Below are 11,548 nucleotides of genomic sequence, written 5' to 3' on the forward strand. Positions count from 1 at the left end.
GCAATTCCATCGGCAATGCGTGAAGCGTATTCAGTTTTCAACCTTTCTTTATTACTTATCAACCTGAAGTATATTTTTTTACACTTGTGGAAGTATTCATTCAACAACCTAAGGTGTTTCATTTAACAGTTCAGGTTATTATGAAACTAAATCAGGTGTATTTTTTGACAGTTGGGAAGGTAATTTTTTACTAACTTGAGGTGTATTATGTTCGACCTCAGGCTGTAATTATTCTTCAACCACAAGTATAGATTTTTATGCTTGTAGAGGTATTTATTTTTCAACATATGGTGAGCCGTTTTTCAAGGTAATTATAAATCAATCTCAAATGTATTTTGAAGTTATACTTCTTATGCGACTTCCAACAAGGTTGCGTTAAACGTTTAACGCTACATTTTTATTGGCCGGGAAATCACGTGGTAGGATCCAGTTTTCCCTAATTTATTTCCATATTGTTTTGGTTCTCACTAGCATAAAAATAATAAAAGTCAAAACAGCGAATGATCTCGAAAAAACTTCGCTTACGACTTTGATCGATCTATGTAAAAACGTCAGATTTTTTTTATATTGTACGACATTGTGAAATTTGATATAGATCGATATCCCAATAACGCCGTAGAATGTCGAGTTTGAAAAAACCATATTCCACGGCGTTTACGGATACAGTAGAACGTCGACGAATATTTTCATCACGTTATTCGTACAACGAATATTAATAAGCATTTAAAGATGCGGCAGAACACCGATCGATAATTTTGATACGTTATTCAAAAAAAAATTTTCACTGGGTATTGTAGGATATAGGTAAATTTGTGTTAATTATTTTATAAGGTTTTGCACTTCAGATTTTATTTCGCTAATTGTACTCCAATTTTTCAACAAAAAATAAGCACTCAAAAATATTTTTAATCAGTTTCCAAATATTATATATATATAATTAGAATTTGCTCAGTAATTAATTTAAAAATCAAGTGTAAAATAGGTGAATAGGAATAAGTGTGAGCACTGTAGATGGAATATAAGAAGTGAATATTAATGTAAAGCATGATAATTATTTTAAGCTCAACTATGATTTATAAATCAAAATCAAAGAGTATTTGCTTGTTTTAAAATAACCACATTTTCCACGCATGTAAATTAGTTTTCTTATTTTTTAGCATTAGCAATGCACATTTGATCTTCAGACAGGATTCAGTCACTGAAAATTAGTAATTTAATATATTGCACAACAGCACTAATAACTCAAAAAGTATTATAATTTTATGAGTTTAATAAAATTTACCCTTCTGATATGAACGTGTTTTTTAATATAGAAGGTGTGAATGCAGAGGAATAAAACAAAAAGTAGCCATGAATATTTTATTTGAATAAACATTAAAAATTTAGTAAAACAAATAGGCCCATTCTTGGGTCTCCAAGTTCAAAGAATTGATCACGTCAATTATCTTAGGTTTTCGTCCTTCCCAATCAGTGGCTGTAGCAGACCTTCCCAAATTTTTCCGCAATCTCTTGGCCTCAAAACGTTTGAGAACTGTAGCTGGAAGTAAAACATTGAGTAATATTAATAATATTTAAAAAATAAAAACTGAAAGACTAACTAACAAAACACAGTTTATTAATGAGTATATAACGAAACTTAGAGAACTAAACTGAACGAAGAGCTTAGAGCTATGTATCTCAACCTTTTTTTTTTGTTGTTGCGGAACACTTTTAACGATTTCTGAATTTGGCACACAATGAAAAAAAAATTAGACTAAAAATTTTTTACTTACCTATAATACACTGTGTTAAATAGTTTGTGATAATAATATGTACTACAAAAGCACGTTTATTAAGGGATTAATTATTTCTTTCGAATGATTTTTTATTAGTAAGTAACAGCTATTTATTTTTCCCTTCTTTTTGCTAGTTATTAATTGTTAGCTTGTTTTCTATAGTTATTAACTGCTATTTTTTGTGATTTCTTGTTAACTAGTTTTTTTGCTAATTAATTTTTAGCTAATTTTTTTGCTAGTTATCCTTTCCTAATTTGTTTATATATTTGGTTTTTTTAAGTTATCCTTTGTTAATTTGTTTATATTACATAGCTTACTTTAATGATTAACTTATATTTCCATTTGTAAGTTAATATTTAGCTTGCTTTCCTTTGTTAATAAATTATTTTAATAGTCATTAAATTCCCTACTTATTTCAACATTTTATTAAAACTGCATGTCAAAGACAATCTATTCAATATATTTCATCTTATTTTAAGATTGTCAGAGACAAGGCAATCGCCGACAAATATGTTCACATGGTTAAAGCGTAGAAAAATTATGAAAAGTATCTATACTTTTTATGAACATTTCAAGCACATTTTAAGAATTTGGCAGCACAAAGCCGCGGCACTGCGGTTGAGAATCACTGGTTTAGAGAATCGACACACGGATAAAAAAAGGGCATGATGCATTAGACACTGTTTTGTAAAACTGTCAATATTCAAGCGGCAATGCTGTATATTTGATTAAATAATTAATTCTTTAACAACAAAAAATACTATAAGAAAAAGCTTATCGGTTCAGTTTTAATTGTATATCTTAATATTCAATTTTACTTCTATGTATTAAAGAACATTCTCTTATACTAATGTGAATACACAAAAAGTATTGCAGTTGAAAATAAGATTTATTTTTAAAATTTAGATCTGATATTGATTACTTATGATTGCATATACTTAGAAGTATAACTAAACAAAAGCTTAAACTTATTATAAATACACTGCACTCCCAAATGCATTCAATTCTTTAATGTAATCGTTTTTTTTCTCTTCCCTACTACGAAGTTACTTTTTTTCGTGATCTAAAAACTATTGACGTACAACTGTGTTAGACTTTGAAAATTAAGTTTTTCAAGCCTCTCTCTCCCGCTCACTTTTTTGGTTTGGATTTCTGAAACTTTTCTGCAATATCTGGTTTCCTTTACATGGGAACAAATTTTTATTTTGCATTTTTCAAATAGAGAGAATCTCTTCTTAGAATTATTTCTAAATTAAATTTAATTATAATGCTGCCTTTAACTACAGCTTACAAAGATAAAAATCGACTGATGATATATATTAATACATATTAAAAAATTGTGAATATACACGAAAAATCCTGAATAAACTTAGAAATGTTAAGGATTAACTGCAAATTAATGTTTGTAAAATTTAATACAAAAAGAGAGGAATTCTAAATATTTGGATTTATTATTTGCAATTGAAATTGTTATTCAGATAAAAAACTTAAATTTCTTTTTCTTAAAGCATTTAAAAACTGGAAGGAACAAAATATCACATATATATATTAATAAAAATAAATAATATTTTAATCAACAATTTTACCCAAATGACATTAGTGATGGCAGGCACTCATTCAAATGAGGACTTTTCTTTTCGGCTCAGTCACAATGCCGGCATATGGAATCAAAATACTGAATCTGAAAACAAATGTCTGTTAATTTATTCAAACAGCTACAAGACAATACAAATTATGCTAAAATTTAATCTAAAAGAGAATTAAAATATTTATATTAGCTAGCCCACTTTCAAGTATTATTTAATATTTACACTTGTTAAAAATAAGCAAAATAGATGCCATCAACAACTCCGCAGCTGATACATCCCCTAAAATGAAAGTAACTATCAGTTGCTTAAATCAGATTTCTGATGCATCATCTAAACAAAAGTCATTATATCGGCCTGCTGATATATGTGTTACGTAGATATTTGGAGATGCATCAATTTATTGCCCGGTCTATATAGAATTATCATTTAAACTCTCCATACACCCTCAAGTACAGAACAAATAAGATGGTGAAATTCTTTTTTGCTTTTTAAGGGGACAGCAAGGTTTGAAAAGGTTAAGATTCACTGGTCTATACTTTAGAGCAAAAGTTCTTATACCAAAGGATCCAATGAGCAATTGTAATTTTTTTGATCATAATAATAATAGCTCCATTTTTAATAAAATGCTTTCTATGGAGAAAAAAATTAGGGAATGATTATAATACCATTGAATAACTCAATCATAAAAATAATTACAATAAGTTCACTTACAAGCAAACAGTAAATTCTTATCTTCTTTCAACTTTTCCTCTAATTGATTAAGATCACCATCCGAAGAAAACGGGAACTCAATACCTCTTGGTAATTCAAAAAGAACAGATGTTGAATTATCTTTCTCTTTTTCAGAGCCTTCGTTTCTTTAATTTCCTTTCTTAACTATTTAATCTCCTCTTGATTTTCTAACACACAGTTACACATCTTAGTCACTAAAATAACAAATACAAGAGATTAAGTATGTGCAGTTTTATAAATGTGTTCTTAATGCTAATAATATGATTAAGTATTTTATAAAAACACCAAAGTTAATTTACAAAAAATGAAAACTATATACATTTACTAATACATAAACTAAATACACTTTTTTTAAATATAATAACATGCACTTTGGAACTAAAATATATTTAATATAGAGTGTTTTAAGAAAAATACTTTTAAAGTTTTATTGACGGAATTCATTCAATAACTTGCTCACAGTATCTATATTCCTCCGCTTTCAAAATATTGATAGGAACGGCCACGGTATAGATCGATGTTTCTGTGCTACTTGGGTACGCCGTCTAGCGGGAGCCTGTAAATATCAGACATTAATTTATCACGTTTTCATTCAGTTCCATTGAAATTATTGACAGAATCAGACGCCATTTTTTAGCAGCAAATAAGAAACAAAATTTCCCTAAGGAAAAGGCCGTAGAACTTGAAAAAAATCTCCAGAATATTAGTAAATCTTTCAGGAACAGAACACGCCAAACATTTGAAGAAAAATTCCTCAATAATTTTTAATTTCTATTATCAACAAACTTGCAACTGATGACTTCCGATTTCGGATACTGTTACAGATGTGTGTATTAAGGTAAAATGCATTTCTTCTGTCTTCAATTCATTACGAATTAAAGTGAAGTCAACATTGCTTTCGTCATTCCAGTGAATAAATATGAATTCAGAACATACAGAATTGTAATAGTTATAACATATTCTTCTTCGTTATAGAATAGTATATATTTCTGTATCCATATAATTCGGAAAACAACAATAAAAAATTATCCAAGTTACTTGAAATAGTACCATTTGTGTTGATTCTTAATTAAGTTTAATCGTTTTCTTGGTAAGTATTTTTTAGTTTTGAAAGAATAAGTTCAACTAGAATTCAGCTATTCTGTTTTTAGCTACATATTCAAATTAATATCAATTATAAAATTTTGTTGTGTCGTATGTTATCTAAAAGTTATGAAGGGATAAACTATGTATCTATTATTTGAGAATAAAGTTTTCAAACAAGGAACTTATCATTTTGGAATTCTCCGGGAATTATAAATCAGGTAAGTGCAATGATTTTTACAATAAAAAATTTGCAATAAATATTTTTGCAAAATATTTACAATATTTATTGTAAAATATTTACAATAAATATTTTTTTTTTCATTTGATGATGGTTCTCTACAAAATGGATTTTTAACGTCTGATTAAGAACTATAAGAATAATAAAAAAAGAAACAATATGAAAGTTTTTATTTCAATGTAAAGAATTCTTAAAATCGTTTTTTTATCCTAAGAATTCTTAATTTTCCGTTTTTTAGTTTATAATTTTTTGATAAAAATTGTTCTCAAAATACTTTTTTTGAAAAATTAAATGGTATAACATTATGTGTTTATACTTCTTGTATATTCCAATGTTTGAAGTAATATGATTCAGAAAAGTATGGAATAAAAATTCGGTACTTACGTATTAACGCCACCGCCGCTACAGATTTGGCGGTTTTTAAGTGCCGCTAATCTACACTTAAAATTTTTGCGACAATTCATAAAATAAAACACTTTATTTAAAATCAAAATAGTCAATCGGATTTCGATGGAAAATGAGCCGACATAGAGTTTAGCACAGATTCAAAACAATCATATCGCCATATGAACTCTGATAAATAAGATTCCAAATGAAATAACATTTCCAAAACGTACGTTTACCAAGATAAAGTTTTATGTTGTGGGAATTGGTACATTTTCGTTTTTTCGGTAAAATATTTTCCTCCTGAAAAAATAAAATTGCATTTTGTTTTGTTTTTGGCAAATCCCAAAGACGAATTTTTGTAGCACTAAAAATGGCGACAAAAAAGAATTGTTTTTTTGTTTTTGTTTCGTCAGCATTCTTTATTTTACGTTTCTTAGTTTCTAAATAATGATTTTTATTGAAACTTGAAATTTTTTGATAAAAATTGTTGTCAAAAAACTTTGTTTACAAAATTAAATTTCATAAAATTGTGAGACTTATGTACACTTTTTGTTCATTTTAATTTTTGAAGTAATATGATTCTTAAAACTATAGAATGTAAAGTTTAAATGGGCCTTTCATGTTAAATCATTAAATTTAGTAAAACTATTTCTCGGACATTAGGTTTTAACTCTTATAAGAATATACATATTTTTTTCTGTTAATGTACAAATATTTTTCCGATGTGTTTTGGATATTCTTTCTCTAATAAAAAGAGATACCATTTTGTTTTCGTTTGCATAAGAAAGAATATCAAGCATTTTTCCTTTTTAAATTTAATTAGCCACAATAAAGAAGGAACGTTGCAATGCTACGTGCTACATTAACGACGTCTCTAGAGTAACTGAATGACTGTTTATATAGAAATCGCAGGTATTAGTCTCATACAACAACGCCCCTTATAGTTCGTTGCGATCGCGAATTGTTTTTCTATAAATATTTTTTTAGTTTGTTTTGATACACATATAATTTAATACGGTAGTATTTTTTATTTTCAAATTTAGTGGATAACAATTGTAAAAAATGAGTGAAAACAATCCCACGGACAATGCGACGGATTTATAAGGTTATGTCAAGGTACGTCTCTTGTGAATATCCATTGATTGTTAGGTTTTCTCTTCTGAAATTACATTATGACGCATTCACATACATTATTAATACAAATACATTTTCGAGGGCGAGACGATGAGGCAACCACAAGCACTTCCACTGGCTCAAGAGGTTCACGAGGGAAAAATGCACAATATTACAGTGATTACAGGGCACGGAAGCGAGCGGAGCAGGAAAAAGAGTAGCTGAATAGAACTAGTGATCCTTCTACGACTGCTGATTCTTCTACAATTAACGTCGCAGGTTGCGAAGTTTAACTTCTTCCGCGCGGAGGGACTGCACGCACTATTTTTTTAACCGTTGGATTACTTGATTTTTATGAACGTGAGGTGTTAAATGCTCTACTTTAGGTTATTGTTTTATAACTTCAAGTTCGCATTTATTTATCTACCTAAAATGTGCCATTTTACGCTTCTGGCTATTATAAATCAACCTCAAGTGTATTTTTTGACACTTGAAAAGGTTAATTTTTACTAACGTGTTTTTTTTTTTTTTTTTTTTTTTGATTCTTGCGAAGGTAATAATTCCCAAAAGTGAGGTTTTATACGGTCCATCTAGTTTATAATTTAACCTCATTATTATATAAAGATATTAGATATATTACATGAAGAATAATGTATATCTCCACATTTTTTTCGATAGTAAAGATCTTCATTTATCAATCTGAAATTTTTAATATTTCACTTTCGGCAGTAATCGCTTTTCAAATTAGGTTAGTTTCTCGGGAATTTATAATTATAAATTAATTCTTTATGATGACCGAACAGAAATTACTGATTTGATTAATTTTCTAAAATTTGTCGAGACAAAACAATCTTAGAAAGTAAGAAAAAAAAATTACAATATTTTTTTTTTCGATATTCAATTTTCTCTTAAACTAGAATGTCTTGACAGTTATGTGTGATGACATCGTCTTACGATATCCCATTGAGGAATGGAACTTCTCCACCACCGTAGAACATTAGAAAGTTTCTACTATGGTGCATTACGATTCACAGGAGGTTATAAAGTAAAGACTCCTCATTATCTGAAAATTTATAATAGATTTATATTTTTTTATTTCATTGTTGAAAATCTCCATGTTGGCTTTATTCTAAAAAAGTTTGAAACTGTGATAATACTGATTAATAAATTTTAATTTTATAGGTTCTCTAAAAATTTAATAAAAATATATTTGACAGTCTGTCATTCAAGCACTTTCTTTAGTGAAATAATAATTAGTTTTCATGATTCTTGTACAGATTTCAGTAATAAGTTTTACACTTCAATTAAAATTGTATTTTGTCGCTATAGTATGTGTAAGATGGTATTTTTTTGAAAATGTAATTTGATACCTCTCAGTTCTAATCATTCAGCTACAAAAGTTGACGAAGATTTGGCTATTATTTTCTAACTGAATTGAATAATGTGTTAACAGAAAAAAATTAAAGTTCTCAATACCTAGCAAATATATCTTTAAATTGAATAAGTTTCGCCGTGGTGACATAAAGGGGATAGAACGCTCTCCTCCCCAAGAGGTTGAGTTCGAATCCTAGCAATATCTGGTCGATACGAATTCCGCAACCGGCTTGCACCTTCCTCAATGCTGATGCAAAATGTCCTCAGGGGTAGATAAATCCTGAGTTAGAGTCCTCTTGCCGTCAGACTAACCGTGGGAGGTTTTCATGGCTTGCCTGTCCATTTAACGCAAATGCGGTTTATTTCCAGTAAAAGGTCCTCCAGAAAGGCAAAATTTCCCCAAATTTTGATCCAGCTGTTCTCTTGTCTTCTGGGTTCAGCTCAAAATTACAAGACTTCGGAGTTGAACATTGGAAATCGTAAACCGAAAATTAGGTCGGCTGTTCAACGACGGTTATAAAATAAAGTGAAATCGCACAAGTTGTTAAATTATTCTCCTTATCTTCGCAGAAAGGTGAACATAAAAAGGTATAAATAATTTTTTCTCCTTTCTGACTTATCCGTTGTAGCATTCTCATAATTTAAATTATAAATTTTTGCGGAAAAACAAAACACATTTAGTTCTAAGTATAACCCGCTTAGAAGAAGAAATATATATATATATATATATATATATATATATATATATATATATATATATATATATATATATATATATATATATATATATATATATATATATATATATATATATATATATATATATATATATATATATATATATATATATATATATATATATATATATATATATATATATAAATATATATATTTCTACTTTTTTTAAAATTTTTGTACCTTATGGCCGGGATAGCCTAGTTGTTAGGGTACTGTGCCCGTGTTCAAGAGGGGTCGATCCCCGCCGGCCGAAGATTCCACGTGTAGTAAATGGTAATTGGTGCAAGTTAAATCTGTCGCGGTCACAAAATCCTCCATGTTCCCATAACAAATCATACCTCTGGGAGTACTGATCCAGGAGTTTCTTGGTCTTCTGGATTGGGTCAAAATTACAAGACTACATTAGTAATCGTAAACTATAAATTGGGTCGGCTGTTCAACGAAAACAAAAACAAGAAACAACAACAAAGAAAAAAATCAGTACTTAAAAAATTAAAACAGATCATATTTAATTTGCGTAAATTTTAGGAAATTTTTTTTAATTATTGAAGTAATCAGGTTTTTATAGCTTTTCATATTATTTCCTAAAAAAATGCATTTGCAAGTTATTTTTAAATAATGAATGAAGAAAAATATGAATTTAGTACTATGTTCAAAACCCGCAATAAATCTGGCATGAGACATTTGACCATTGGCCTTTTTATCCTTTCTTCAATGAGTGGCCTATCATTCTCACACAATAGTATTTTTTTTATCACCCCTTAACTTATGCAATTTTTGAAAAAAATATTTTTTTTAAGAAAACGCATTCTAGGACCATGTTTTGGCAAAAAATAAGACAAATAAATGAATAAATAATACAAAACCAGCCAAAATTTAAATTTTAATTTTAGATTGTGATTAAAGCTATAATGGCGATCAAAATTGGCTACAGGTGGCGTAGAGCAGAACTCTCTACCTATGGCAACACTGCGCATGCTTTCCCCATTAGCTTGTGGAAAGTCATAGAAGAAGGAAGTACGTTAGTTTTTATTTTGATTTTCAAATAGATGTGATCGATTTTCATTTTCAAATAGAAGTTAGGAAACTATATGGAACTGAAAACTGCATTAAACATAGTTCGAAAAGAAAGCGTCATGGAAATTTTGAACAAATATTTTTATTAATTAAATAAGAAAAATAATAAAGTAAAATATCGTAGTGCATTCCTGTACACCAGAAAAGAGGAGGAAAGGAAAGGGCCAAAGACATGGAATCCTATGCTGAGGATACGTATCAGGATTTTTTAATCTTTTAAATCCTTGATAATATTAGAGTGTGAAAATTACAGCAATTTAAAATACTACCGCGTTCGAATTGTCACGAGTGTGCACAGTTCGGCCTGGTTAGTCCGCTCGAATTAACTCGAGCACAGACGTTAAATAAGTCGATTCTATATATTTTTGCGATATTGTTTTGCAACCAATTCCGACAGAAAAAAAAAATTAATCTTTGATTTTAGTTTACAAAAACTGGAATAAACGCATGTAACACATTTCTGAAAATACTTTGTAACATACTATTTATTACTGAGCCCTGTCCCGCCCCCGCCAAGGGGCATCCAGGGGGTACTGATAGATTACAAACATAACACAGAAAACTGTGCAAAACATACTATATTAAACTCTGAAAGAGTTAATAATTCCGTAAAGGATTAATTTCTGCAAATTCTCTAGGTATAAAAAAAAAAAAAAAAAAGAATCTTTCGTGCACGATAGATCTCCTCAAAAAAATTCGTTCTAGGCATATTGCATACTCGGGTCAATCCTGCAAAGACTATTAAGAAATTCCTCGTTATATCTAGTATGTAATTAAGAGAGAGCTTGCAATAAATGAGTTCGTTGAACTAATGAATTAAAATAACACAAAAGTACTTCCATATTCCTTATTTCCCTATTTATTACTAAGACGAAAGTGTTGCTAACAACCATTTTCTTTCAATAAAAAATTATTTATCACGGAATTTTTTTTTTTTTTTATGTCCTGAAAGGAATACATTAATATTTTTTTTCTCTTTCATATTTTAATTCCTAATCATATTTAATTCCTCATTATGTCTAATTTTTTAACACATTCACAAAATCATTTTCAAGCTTTCCAAAAGCTTTGAAAGAAAGCTATAAACAATATTTTACCGTCCAGTTTGCAATCGTTGATGATATTCATTAAAAATTTTATTTAAAAGAAAAGAAACGACAATTAAGACGCTTTATTTATTTTATCGTTCATTTATTTACTTATTTTTATGTTGTATTTTCTATTCTGTGACCTATAAAAAGCACTACATCATTAAAACTCTTTACTAGATGGCAGCACCACAAATTAAATTACTAGCGTCTAGGGGCAATGTTTCATGCAATATTTTCTTCTCAATGGATTCTTGTGAGCAACGTTTGCCTCTCAAAATAATCCCCCATACTAAATTTTAGCGGTGATTTTTCCATTATCTTTAAAATTTTTTTTGAGTAAAGAAACGT

The 11,548-nt window shown here is 28.8% G+C and overlaps 1 long non-coding RNA gene across 1 annotated transcript; it reads right to left on the reverse strand.

Moving 5' to 3' along the window:
* Positions 1 to 1,353: 1,353 nt before the first annotated feature.
* Positions 1,354 to 5,375, reverse strand: LOC147805236 (uncharacterized). The gene is made up of 3 exons (XR_015428527.1): positions 4,076 to 5,375; positions 3,362 to 3,456; positions 1,354 to 1,537 (listed from the first exon to the last, which is right to left on the reverse strand). It is a non-coding gene; the product is annotated as an uncharacterized LOC147805236 (long non-coding RNA).
* Positions 5,376 to 11,548: the final 6,173 nt, after the last annotated feature.

The sequence above is a fragment of the Parasteatoda tepidariorum genome, chromosome 8, assembly GCF_982258835.1.
Source record: "Parasteatoda tepidariorum strain Cologne lab strain chromosome 8, Ptep-v5.0, whole genome shotgun sequence".
NCBI classification, from domain to species: Eukaryota; Metazoa; Arthropoda; class Arachnida; order Araneae; family Theridiidae; genus Parasteatoda; species Parasteatoda tepidariorum.